Source organism: Moschus berezovskii, chromosome 10 (genome assembly GCF_049115385.1).
Source record: "Moschus berezovskii isolate FMDL1 chromosome 10, NW_MosBer_1.0, whole genome shotgun sequence".
Taxonomy (NCBI): Eukaryota; Metazoa; Chordata; class Mammalia; order Artiodactyla; family Moschidae; genus Moschus; species Moschus berezovskii.
Window position 1 is genome coordinate 61,154,001 of NC_142469.1, and position 14,617 is coordinate 61,168,617.

Sequence of the window (14,617 nt, forward strand, 5' to 3'; positions counted from 1 at the left end):
ACAATAAGATTAAAACTTATTTCTCATAATTTCTCATCAGGAAAAAAGTGGAGACCAGAAAGGAGTGGTTGACTTCAAAGTGCTCAAAGGGAGGGGAATAAAAAAGTTATCCAAGTATTATCTATGCAGCAAAATTCTCCTTCAAACCTGAAGAGTAAATAAGGACATTCCTTAAGAACTAAACATGAGATATTTTGTGAGCAGATTTGTCTTACAAGAAACACAAAATTTTTCAGGCTGAAAGGAAGTGATCCCAAGCAGTAATTCTAATCTACATTAATATTTAAGAACACAGGAAGAGGTAATTATGTACATGATTGGAAAAGGCAGTAAAATAACATTTCTTTTCACTTCACTTATGGAAATGTAAAATCACATAGTTACTTTATAAAATAGTTTGGGAGTTTCTCAAAATGTTAAAAATAGAGTTACCATATGTCTCAGCAATCCCAAATCCTGATAATTACCCAAGAGAAATGAAAACAAATGTATACATAAAAATCTATACATAAATATTTAGGCTGGCATTATTCATAATAGTCAGAGTGGAAAGAACTCAAATGTTTATTGAAAAATGAATGGACAAACAATGTACTATAAATTATTAAAACAGAATATTATTTAAAAACAAAGTATTGATAAGTACTACATTAATGATCCTCTAAAACATTATAAGTGAAAAATGCCAGGCACAAAAGATTATATATTATTTCATTTATATAAAATATCTAGAGTAGGCAGATATATGGAAACAGAGAGTAGATTAATGTATTGCTAGGGCTATTGGGAAGGGATAAGAAGTGATTTCTCATTGATATTAGGTTCACTTTTTGGGTGCTGAAATTCTTTTAAAATTAAACACTGCTATTGGTTCCATAACTCGTGTGTATGTGTGTATAAATATATTAAGAAGTGTTGAATTTTCAAAATTCATTGAATTAAAAAATTGAACACTTAATGTTTTGACATGAATGTTATACTTAAATGAAGTTATTTTAAAAAAGTTAAAATTTAAAAACCCAGTTTAATAAGTAAAGAAGAGATAATTCAAGGACTAAATGTTTATGCACAAAAAGTTAAGATATGAATGGTGAAACAAATAATTTCACAATTTGTATGGAAAAACAAAAAACCTTGAATAGCCAAAGCAATCTTGAGAAAGAAGAATGGACTGGAGGAATCAACATGCTGGACTTCAGGCTCTACTACAAAGTCAAAGTCATCAAGACAGTATGGTACTGGCACAAAAACAGAAAATTAGATCAATGGAACAAAACAGAGAGCCCAGAGATAAATGCATGCACCTATGGACACCTTATCTTTGACACAGGAGGCAAGAATATTCAATGGAGAAAAGATAATCTCTTTAAGAAGTGGTGCTGGGGAACATGGTCAACCACTTGTAAAAGACTGAAACTAGAACACTTTCTAACACCATCAGTTCAGTTCAGTTCAGTTCAGTCACTCAGTCGTGTCCGACTCTTTGCGACCCCATGAATCACAGCACACCAGGCCTTGCTGTCCATCACAACACCCGGAGTTCACTCAAACTCATGTCCAACGAGTCGGTGATGCCATCCAGCCATCTCATTCTCTGTCGTCCCCTTCTCCTCTCACCCCCAATTCCTCCTAGCATCAGACTCTTTTCCATTGAGTCAACTCGTCGCATGAGGTGGCTAAAGTATTGGAGTTACAGTTTTAGCATCAGTCCTTCCAATGAACACCCAGGATTGATCTCCTTTAGAATGGACTGGTTGGATCTCCTTGCAGTCCAAGGGACTCTCAAGAGTCTTCTCCAGCACCACAGTTCAAAAGCATCAATTCTTTGGCGATCAGCTTTCTTCACAGTCCAACTCTCACATCCATACATGACCACGGGAAAAACCATAGCCTTGACTAGACGGACCTTGGTTGGCAAAGTAATGTCTCTGCTTTTTAATATGCTATCTAAGGTTAGTCATAACTTTCCTTCAAAGGACTAAGTGTCTTTTAATTTCATGGCTGCAATCAGCATCTGCAGTGATTTTGGAGCCCTAAAAAACAAAGTCTGACACCGTTTCGACTGTTTCCCCATCTATTTCCCATGAAGTGATGGGACCAGATGCCATGATCTTAGTTTTCTGAATGTTGAGCTTCAAGCCAACTTTTTCACTCTCCTCTTTCACTTTCATCAAGAGGCTTTTGAGTTCCTCTTCACTTCCTGCCATAAGGGTGGTGTCATCTGCATATCTGAGATTATTGATATTTCTCCCAGCAATCTTGATTCCAGCTTGTGCTTCTTCCAGCCCAGTGTTCCTCATGATGTACGCTGCATATAAGTTAAATAGGCAGGGTGACAATATAAAACCTTGACGTACTCCTTTTCCTATTTGGAAACAGTCTGTTGTTCCATGTACAGTTCTAACAGTTGCTTCCTGACCTGCATACAGGTTTTTCAAGAGGCAGGTCAGGTGGTCTGGTATTCCCATCTCTTTCAGAATGTTCCACATTTGATTGTGATCCACACAGTCAAAGGCTTTGGCATAGTCAATGAGCAGAAATAGATGCTTTTCTGGAACTCTCTTGCTTTCTCCATGATCCAGTGGATGTTGGCAATTTGATCTCTGGTGCCTCTGCCTTTTCTAAAACCTGCTTGAACATCTGGGAGTTCACGGTTCACGTATTGCTGAAGCCTGGCTTGAGAATTTTGAGCATGACTTTACTAACGTGTGAGATGAGTGCAATTGTGCAGTAGTTTGAGTATTCTTTGGCATTGCCTTTCTTTGGGATTGGAATGAAGACTGATCTTTTCCAGTCCCGTGGCCACTGCTGAGTTTATACAAAAATAAACTCAAAATGGATTAAAGATCTAAATGTAAGACCAGAAACTATAAAACTCCTAGAGGAGAACATAGGCAAAATTCTCTCCGACCTAAATCACAGCAGGATCCTCCATGACCCACCTCCCAGAATATTGGAAATAAAAGCAAAAATAAACAAATGGGACCTAATTAAAATTAAAACCTTCTTCACAACAAAGGAAACCATAAGAAAGGTGAAAAGACAGCCTTCAGAATGGGAGAAAATAATAGCAAATGAAGCAACTGACAAAGAATTAATCTCCAAAATATACAAGCAACATCTTCAGCTCAATTCCAGAAAAATAAACGGTCCTATCATAAAATGGGCCAAAGAACAAAGCATACAGTTCTAAAAAGAAGACATACAGATGGCTAACAAACACATGAAAAGATGTTCAACATCACTCATAATCAGAGAAATGCAAATCAAAACCACAATGAGATACCATTTCACACCAGTCAGAATGGCTGCTATCCAAAAGTCTACATGCAATAAATGCTGGACAGGGTGTGGAGAGAAGGGAACCCTCTTACACTGTTGCTGCGAATACAAACTAGTACAGCCACTATGGAGAACAGTGTGGAGATTCCTTAAAAAACTGGAAATAGAACTGCCATATGACCCAGCAATCGCACTCCTGGGCATACACACCGAGGAAACCAGAATTGAAAGAGATACGTGTACCCCAATGTTCATCACAGCACTGTTTATAATAGCCAGGACATGGAAGCAACGTAGATGTCCATCAGGAGACGAATGGATAAGAAAGCTGTGGTACCTTTACACAATGGAGTATTACTCAGCCATTAAAAAGAATGCATTTGAATCAGTTCTAATGAGGTGGATGAATCTGGAGCCTATTATACAGAGTGAAGTAAGCCAGATAGAAAAACACCAATACAGTATACTAACACATATATATGGAATTTAGAAAGATGGTAACAATAACCCTATATGTGAGCCAGCAAAAGAGACACAGATTTATAGAACAGTTTTGGACTCTGTGGGAGAGGGCAAGGGTGGGATCATTTGGGAGAATGGCATTGAAGTATGTATATTATCATAGGTGAAACGAATCGCCAGTCCAGGTTTGATGCATGATACAGGATGCTGAGGGCTGGTGCACTGGGATGACCCAGAGGGATGATATGAGTAGGGAGGTGGAAGGGGGGTTCAAGATGGGGAACACATGTGCACCCGGGGCAGATTCATGTCAATGTATTGCAAAATCAATACAATATTGTAAAGTAAAAAAAAAAAAAGATATGAATGGTGAGCTGATTTTTAAATTTAGCAAGTCGGACACGACTGAGCAACTGAACTCCACTGAATCTAACCTCTGTATTCATAGTACAATTTCAGAATGGTATGTGACTGTGCTAAATCTTTTTTGCTTTGATTTTTCATTTATCACACCTGCTTCTAGAAGTATATATACCCTTTGAATCTGGAGGCTTACTGTATTAAAGACTGGGGAAGTTTCCACACTCATTTAACAGTATCTTCCACTCTGTAGTCTGTGATTGTTCTCAGTCGAAAGTTGCATACCCTGTGTCATTGCTCCAAATATCTGATGTATTTACTCTTAGTGCTTTTGAGTTACTGAGTTTTATTTGCACTTATGTATAGATTTCAAGATATTTATCTTGTTCCAGTTTTATTTCTTAAGAGCTCTGATCTTATTTACTAAAATTTTTACTTCTAAAAGTGAAATATCTTCTTATGTTTTTTCTGTGTATACCAATCAAAACTTTCTAAACACAATTCCATTCTGAGCTTAATTTTTCTATTTTTTTCTGGGACCATATTAATTTTGTTTTTCTGTTTGGGTTCATTTTTTCTTTTCTTTTTTTATATTTTCCAGAAATATCTCATTAACTATGACTATGCATTCATATTTAACAGGGAGACTCTAAAATAATCTGACTGGTTTATATCTGCTTATTTTTAACTTCCAGTCCTGGGATTAGCAGATGCAAACTAATATTGATGGATAAATAACAAAGTCCTATCATATAGCATAGGGAACAGTATTTAATATCTTGAGATAAACCATAATGGAAAAAAAATGAAAAGAATATATGTATATGTATAACAAGTCATTTTGCTCAATAGCAGAAATTAAGCACAACATTATAAATCAACTAAGCCTCAATAAAATTAAAAAAAAAATCTGGGAAGAGCACCTGAAATGTCTGCTACAGAAGTTCTAGCTTGGGTTAATAGGCACTAGAGAATCATCGCTGCTGCTGCTGCTAAGTTGCTCAGTCATGTCCAACTCTTAGTGGCCCCATGGACTGCAGCCTACATGGCTCCTCCATCCATGTGATTTTTCAGACAAGAGTACTGGAGTGGGGTGCCATTGCCTTCTCCGAGAATCATCACAGTGGTTCGCAAATCTGGCTGTATTTTAGAAACACCAGATGATCTTTATAAAGAAAAATTAATGACTTGCTCTGACTCAAGAATTTGAATTAAATTAATTAAATATGAGTTAAATTAAATTAATTTAGCTGGATGGCATCACCGACTTGATGGACATGGGTTTGAGTGAACTCTGGGAGTTGGTGATAGACAGGGAGGCCTGGCATGCTGTGATTCATGGGGTCGCAAAAAGTCGGACACGACTCAGTGACTAAACTGAACTAAACTGACTGAATACAAATTAAATTAAATATAAATTAAATCAGAACCTATTCATGTAGAACTTTAGTATCAGTGGTTTTTTTCAAAGCTCTTCTCTTGGAATCAAAGGATTAACTGGATTAAAGAAATCTGGACAAGGATTATCCAAGCAAGAGTACTGGAGTGGGTTGCCATTGCCAGTTCCCTGATAACTCAATTGGTAAAGAATCCGCCTGCAATGAGGGAGACCTGGGTTCGATCCCTGGGTTGGGAAGATCCTCTGGAGAAGGGAAAGGCTACCCACGCCAGTATTTTGGCCTGGAGAATTCCATGGGCTGTATAGTCTATGGAGTCGGAAAGAGTCGGACACGACTGAGAGACGTACACTTTCACTTTCACTTACACTTTCACTTTCACTTTCTCTGGAACTTAGTTCAGTTCAGTTCAGTTGCTCAGTCGTGTCCGACTCTTTGCTACCCCATGAATCACAGCACACCAGGCCTCTGTCCATCACCAACTCCCAGAGTTCACTCAAACTCATGTCCAGAGTCGGTGATGCCATCCAGCCATCTCATTCTCTGTCATCCCCTTCTCCTCCTGCCCGCAATCCCTCCCAGCATCAGAGTCTTTTCCAGTGAGTCAACTCGTCGCATGAGGTGGCCAAAGTATTGCAGTTTCAGCTTTAGCATCAGTCCTTCCAATGAACACCCAGGACTGATCTCCTTTAGAATGGACTGGTTGGATCTCCTTGCAGTATAAGGGACTCTCAAGAGTCTTCTCCAACACCACAGTTCAAAAGCATCGATTCTTCGGCGATCAGCTTTCTTCACAGTCCAACTCTCACATCCATACATGACCACGGGAAAAACCATTGCCTTGACTAGACGGACCTTGGTTGGCAAAGTAATGTCTCTGCTTTTTAATATACTATCAAGGTTGGTCATAACTTTCCTTCCAAGGAGCAAGCGTCTTTTAATTTCATGGCTGCAATCAGCATCTGCAGTGATTTTGGAGCCCAAAAAAATAAAGTCTGACACTGTTTCCACTGTTTTTCCATCTATTTCCCATGAAGTGATGGGACCAGATGCCATGATCTTTGTTTCCTGAATGTTGAGCTTCAAGCCAACCTTTTCACTCTCCTCTTTCACTTTCATCAAGAGGCTTTTGAGTTCCTCTTCACTTTCTGCCATAAGGGTAGTGTCATCTGCATATCTGAGGTTATTGATATTTCTCCCAGCAATCTTGATTCCAGCTTGTGCTTCTTCCAGCCCAGCGTTCCTCATGATGTACTCTGCATATAAGTGTAGAGGAATCTTAAAGATCGTCATTATTCAAGCTGAGACCAGACAGCTTGTGTGTGTGTGTGTTGCTGTGTGTGAATTGTGGTACCAGGCCTCTCAATTTGCTTAGGAATAAAAGATTCCCTGAGATGTATAAATTTTAGTACAAAACCAAGATAGTCACAGACCAACAGGGAGACTTGGTCATTTCAGTTTGTGTGTGATTCAGCTACTTTTGGTGAGTCCCATTAAGGTGAATATTTCACATATACTGTTGTATTAATATATAAACATGACTTTTGTGTACTGGAATTCCTAAGAATTTTGTTGATATGATCTGTTGTGCATTTAGCTTATTTAATTCAGTCAGATTTAACAAATATGGAATAAGTGAGAATTTTAAGTTTGATTCTTTCATGTCTTCTCCTCACAGCCCTGACATTTAAATGAGTTGTAAATTGCAATAAAATCTTCTTTGGCCTTTCTGATTCATATAGACTCTTTTTAAATGACAGTGAAACAAGCTTTGCTGTGTCATAAATTTAGTCAAATAAATTATTTTTAACCATGCTGATCAAAAAACCTAAGCCTTTAGCCTAAATTTAATCATTTACTTAAGAATTTTATTTCATGTTGGAAAGTATAATTTTATGATGAAAGAACATAAAATGCCTTTTTTATCTTTTAAGTTTTGTTCTAGAGAAGTAGATCTTATGTGACTAAGAGATGTGTTAGATCAAATTTAAAACGATCATTGCAGAATATTTCATAATTTATAGAGAATCCTGAAACACCATTTCCTAATTTTAAGGTGGATTTCACAGTCATAACTAATCAGAACACTATTTGTTTGTTCATGCCAGATCCCACTGCACTTTACATTTCCAGTATATTTTACAAAAATTACTATTGACCCTATAGAGGGAGAGAATGGAATCTTAACAATAAACTGGATGCACATGGTCCATTAATGCTAACCAATAGCATGGTATGTGGTTAAGTAGGATAATTATTCAGTACCAGATTCAAAGCTGGCAGATCATTTCGCATTGTCAGAGAATTCATTGTCAGTCTTACCTCTTGTTAATCCCTGCTCAGCTCAGTTTTAAGCTGTTGATCCATTGCAGGGATGAGACATTTCATACTTTATTAAAAACTCCACTAACACACCTAGACATGTAATCTCTCCTGTTTTGGTAGAAATTCAGTCCTTAAACATTAATTAGTACTGCAAACACTGACAGAGAAGGCAATGGCAAGCCACTCCAGTACTCTTGCCTAGAAAATCCCATGGATGGAGGAGCATGGTAGGCTGCAGTCCGTGGGGTTGCTAAGGGTCGGACACGACTGAGCGACTTCACTTTCACTTTTCACTTTCCCACATTGGAGAAGGAAATGGCGACCCACTCCAGTGTTCTTGCCTGGAGAATCCCAGGGACTGGGGAGCCTGGTGGGCTGCTGTCTGTGGGGTCGCACAGAGTTGGACACGACTGGAGTGACTTGGCAGCAGCAGCAAACACTGAAATTCTAAAAAAAAAAAACCTTCACAAAAACTGCTTGCCATTATGTATTGTCATGTTCTTTTTCATTTATAACCCAATCAATTCTGGCTGCTCTGTTTAAAAGGAAGACATAACTTTGTCTCATTTTCAAAGTTTCCTCAGTATTAATATGATGAAAAAAACTGTTATCTATATAACTCACTAGATCCATAAAATATTATTGAATATTTTTAAAAGGAAGGGTATACATTTTAACCATTAAACATTCCTACGATATTTCCATTTCGTTCAGTAAATCTTATAATAAAGAAGTCTGAAATATTTGAGGAGGAAAGAGAGGGCACATCAAGGAAAGACATAGAATGGAATATGATAGACTATACCACTCAGTGTAGTAAAGATCAATCAAGTTAAACAAACCAATAATTTATGCAATATTGTTTTTCTACATTATAGTTAATGACTTGCTAAGGAAAGAGGCAGTGTGAGCTAGAATGATGTGCATGTACCTAACTCAGCAAAGTTTATCTTGTTTATCTAGGGAACCCGCAACTGCACCTGTATCCACTTGTTCGACACACAGGTGTTACAGTCTGTATTTACAAGACTGTCTACAAGCCTGAAGACCCTTTGTTGTGAAGACTGTAAGCCATTGTGATTATATGCACATAAAATCAAAAGAAAACTGTTCCCTAATCCTCTTCACTTCCATCTGTTTGGTTGCTAGTTCTCAGGTGTAATTTAGACAGGCAGATGTGCAATCTGGGAATCCATCCAAATTCACTTTATTTACTTCCTTTTTAAGGAAAGAGGAACATTCAATATTGTCTTCAGAAAACAATTCTGTTTCTTCTAGTGTTCTCTCCAATCTGTAGTTATATTTTATTCTCTGATCATAATGTGGAAGAAGTGTAGGTCCTGGGACTTTGACACTGGTCTTCTGTTCTCTTGCCTCTTCTGTTACATCAGACAATGCTGTTTCTAGGCAGAAGGCTCCAGCACTTCCTCCAGGGAGACTTCTTCAATAATGACTGTTGGTCTCTGGTTGATGACAAAGGGCTAGGGGAAACCGACATAAAATTACCTATAATATGTCTCTTATGCTAACCAAACTGTGAAGACATCCAAATTCATTGTATAACTGACATAATAGTAAGGTTAGGGATCTTTTAGTAACCAAACACAACTGGACATCTGGAATACTTAGGAAGGAATAGTCAATCATTAAAAGTCTCATTAAGGGGGGGAAGATAGAGCAATGGGAGACAAGTTAACTCTTCAGCTACTTGTGACCTGTAGTATTCATCAAAATAGGCTAGGTTATGTTATGGTAACTAAAATAACCCTGAGATCCTGGCTACTCAAAAAAAAAAAAAAAAAGTTTCAGGCTAGACTAATGTTTGTGTTCTTACCATGAATTGGCCATAATGGTCATATGAAGTCATTTAACAGCAAGTTGGAGCAAAAGTGTAATTTTCATGGAAGGAGAGGTAAACCACATAATGCACAGATGTCTATAGACCACTACATTGACCACATTGATGACTATGTATCTTTAAGTTGACTGATTCTTTAAGTTCTCTATTGTTTCTCATCAGGCATGGGTTCTATGAAGCAAAAACAACAAAAAATTCCATATCACCTTTATTTCTCAATGTGTACTTCTCCTGAAATTAGACATATTTTTTCCTAATTACTAGAAAATTCAGGGAACATCATACCTATTTTACTTCCATCAAAGGAGGGAAAAACATTTAGGTGTATAGAATAGTGGATAAACATTATCTCAGTTATGAGATATTTAATTTTATTTTCAAAAGTCATTTCCATCACTGACTTAGTGATGCTTCACTTACTGAAAATGATGGCAGGACCATGTTTGGAGAGGTCAATTGGATGCAAGAAAATGTGATGGCAGATGGTGACATAGTGTGTGGGAGATAGGGTGGTGTGAGTAGGAATACACAAATAGAAATAAAAAGATTAACTATAGGTGACAGCTGCTGGTGAGGGAGCTGACAGATTTTTTCTTCTGGTGTCCAAGACTTTCACCACGTTTGTTTTAGAATTATAAAATGTGAAGCAGTTTTGGCACTTTTTTTCTGTTTTGGCATTACCTAGAGGTCTTGCATTACCTACAGTCATCAGTATAATAAGTCAAGAATGGATCCTTTGAAGTAACCAACAGTACCTGAAAACTACTAACAACCAAGTGCTCCTGTCTCTTTGTTCTCATCCTACTAAATAACTGTTAAACAAAAATGACACCATCAACAGAAAGAGAGGAAAAATCAAGAGTTTTATGTTGTATTTCATTGTGCTAAATCTAATATTATAGATACCATGAAGGAACTTGCAATGAGTCAAAAATGACATCATTTAATAGCAACAATATGATTCACTGACATACTATTCATAAGTCATACTAGAACATTGCCTGGCACATAGTGTTGTGTGCTGAGTCACTCAGTCAGGTCTGACTCTTTGTGACCCCATGGACTGAAGCCATCCAGGTTCTCCTGTCCATGGGTTTCTTCAGGCAAGAATATTGGAGCGGGTTGCTATGCCCTCCTCCAGGGGATCTTCCTAACACAGGGATCAAACCCAGGTCTTCTGAATTGCAGGCAGATTCTTTACCATCTGAGCCACTCCAGTATTTCTTAAATACACCTTTTAAAAAATCATCAGTATTATTCTTTTCTTAGATCATAAGCAACAAGGAATTTTTCATAAATTTACTGTTTATGGTGATGTTCTAGGCTTCCCTGGTGGCTCAGATGGTAAAGTATCTGCTTGCAATGTGGGAGACCCAAGTTCAATCCCTGTGTAGGGAAGATCCCTGGAGAATTGAATGGCAACCCACTCCAGTATTCTTGCCTGGAGAATTTCACAGACAGGGAGCCTGGTGGGCTATTGTCCATGGGATCACGAAGAGTCAGACAGGACTAAGTGACTAACACTTTCATTTTAATGGTGAAGTTCTAAAAACTTCAGAAAACTTGGGTACATAGATTATATAAGTTTAAGAAGGCTTTGTTTGCAAATATCTTTCTCCCATTCTGAGGGTTGTCTTTTCATTTTGTATATGTTTTTTTTCTGCCGTGTAAAAATATTGTAAGCGTAATTAGGTCACATTTGTCCAATAGTCAGAATGGACATCAGTACAGTGGGTAAATGCACAATCACACAGGTATGTCTGATTCTTTGCAACCCCATGGACCGCAGCCAACCAGGCTCCTTGTCCATGGAATTTTCCAGGCAAGAATACTGGAGTGGGTTGCCATTTCCTTCTCCAGGGGATCTTCTTGACACAGGGATTGAATCTTTGTCTCCTGCGTAGGTAGGTGGATTCTTTACAACTGAGCCACCTGGGAAGCCCTATGTCTCAATTTCAACAATATTTTTCTTAGAAACCCAAACTAATACTTTTATAATCATGGTACTTCAAAGTTATTACAATCTCTTTTATTGTGTTCTGTTTTCTACAGATAACCTCTTTTAGGTTACTATGTTTTACGTACTGTAAATCTGGCAGGGTACCACTGAATACACTACAGCAAGAAAGATAAATCTTTTCCTTAAGTAATGAGAAATTAAATTTTCATTCATTGGACAGAACAAACTTACACTTGAGATTTTAATGATTAACCGTATTTTAGAGAAGTAGTTTTTAACTAAATACAGAGAAGAAGCAGGAGTCATTTATACAGCTTTTCTACAGTGTCAAATTTAAGTCACCCTGTTTTACAATTACATAAGAATGCTCAAACTACTGCACAATTGCACTCATATCACATGCTGGCAAAGTAATGCTCAAAATTCTCCAAGCCAGGCTTCAACAGTACATGAACCACGAAATTTCAGATGTTCAAGCTGCATTTAGAAAAGGCAGAAGAGCCGGAGATCAAACTGCCAACGTCCATTGGATCATTGAAAAAGCAAGAGGATTCAAGAAAAACATCTACTTCTACTTTATTGACCACACCAAAGATTTTGATTGTGTGGATCACAATAAACTGTGGAAAATTCTTAAAGAGATGGGAATACCAGATTACCTGACCTGTCTCCTGAGAAATCTGTATGCAGGTTAAGAAGCAATAGTATACCTATGGCTGATTCTGGTTGAGGTTTGACAGAAAACAACAAAATTCTGTAAAGCCATTATCCTTCAATAAAAAAACTAAAATAATTTTTAAAAAAAGAAAGAAAAAAAAGCAGCAGTTAGAACTGGACATGGAAGAACAGACTGGTTCCAAATCAGGAAAGCAGTACATCAAGGCTGTATATGGTCACCGTGTTTATTTAACTTATATGCAGAGTACATTATGAGAAATGTTGGACAGGATGAAGCACTAGCTGAAGTCAAGACTGCTGGGAGGAATATCAATAACCTCAGATATGCAGATGACACCACCCTTATGGCAGAAAGGGAAGAACTAAAGAGCCTCTTGATGAAAGTGAAAGAGGAGAGTGAAAAAGTTGGCTTAAAACTCAACATTCAGAAACTAAGATAACGGCATCTGGTCCCAACACTTCACAGCAAATAGATGGGGAAACAAAGGAAACAGTGACAGACTTTATTTTGGGGGGCTTCAAAATCACCGCAAATGGTGAGTGTGGCCATGAAATTAAAAGACGCTTACCTCTTGGAAGAAAAGTTATGATCAACCTAGGCAGTTTATTAAAAAGTAGAGACATTACTTTGCCAACAAAGCTCTGTTTAGTCAAAGCTATGGTTTTTCCAGTGGTCATGTATGGATGTGAAAATTGGACTGTAAAGAAAGCTGAGTGTAAGAGAATTGATGTTTTTGAACTGTGGTGTTGGAGAAGACTCTTGAGAGTCCCTTGGACTGCAAGGAGATCCAACCAGTCCATCCTAAAGGAAATCAGTTCTGAATATTCATTGGAAGGACTGATGCTGAAGCTGAAACTCCAATACTTTGGCCACCTGATGCAAAGAGCTGACTCATTTGAAAAGACACTGATGCTGGGAAAGATTGAAGGCAGGAGGAGAAGGGGATGAAAGAGGATGAGATGGTTGGATGGCATCACTGACTCAATGGACATGAGTTTGAGTAAACTCCGGGAGGTGTGATGGATAGGGAGGCCTGGCGAGCTGCAGTCCATGGGGTCACAGAGTCCTTCACACGACTGAGTGACTGAACTGAACTGATCGTATATTTTATACTTGAAGTTCCTATTGTAATGAAATATTCGTTGAAAATGTCTGTATAGCATTTATAGCTCACTACATTGTAGGTTCTGTTTATTTCTATCTTATTACTCTGTCCTTATCATCTAGCATATTGTTTCATTTATCAAGTCTCAGTATCCACATGTGAATAATATTGTATACCAGCATATACTTTATTGGGAAATAGCATGAAGTTGTAGTTAGGAGCATTGATTTTGGAATCAAATAGTCTGTATATTATCTATGCAATCATTAATAATAATTATGTGAATCTAAAAAATTCCCTAGAACATCCAGTAAAATGTTAATTTTAGAGATTGTATTTTTCCATTCCACAGTTTTAATTAGTGTTTTGTTTGGCTCTTTTCACTAGATCATATATCTCACAGAGATCTTAATTTGTCTGCCCCAATATCTGGGATATTTTAGACTTGTTCATTAATTTCCTTTTATGATGGGTATGGATCATGTTCCCTTGTTTTTCTTTTGGATATATATGTCTTCTAGAAATTTTATATTATATCTTGGAAACCTAATGATACATTGAGTAGATTCTGGCTGGGTCCTGTTCTCTGTGGAATATTAAGATTTCTCTTGCTTGTTTGCCTTAACAGCCCTTTACCTTGGCTGAAATGAAATTCCAAACTCTATATTGTATGTAGGGTGCAGCCACTGACCTCAATATCTAACTCTTTATAGTTGGCTTGCTTGGAGTCTGTCCCATGCATTCATAGAAAAGAGATCAGCTAGAGAGATGGGAAAAGGTAACATGCAGAATCTGGGGCCACTTCTCTCTGTTTTTTTCCTTTGTACGATTTCACTCCTCACATTCCATTTGCTGTGATACCCCTGATGCGCGTGCTCAGTTGCTTCAGTCATGTGTAACTCTTTGCAACCCTCTGGACTGTAGCCCACCAGGCTTCTCTGTTGATGGGATTATCCAGGCAAGAATTCTGGAGTGGGTCGCCAGACCTAGAGATTGACCCCACGTGTCTTGCATTTCAGGTAGATTCTTCACAACTGAGCCATCTGGGAAGGTATAGTACCCCTCATATATGTTCCCTAATTTCCAAAGTCAAAAGCACCAATTCTAGGTTTTAGCTGCCTGTCATAAGTGCTGGCTGTAGACTTTCATTAGGCAAAAACCAATTGAGAAACTCAGAGCTATTCCCTTC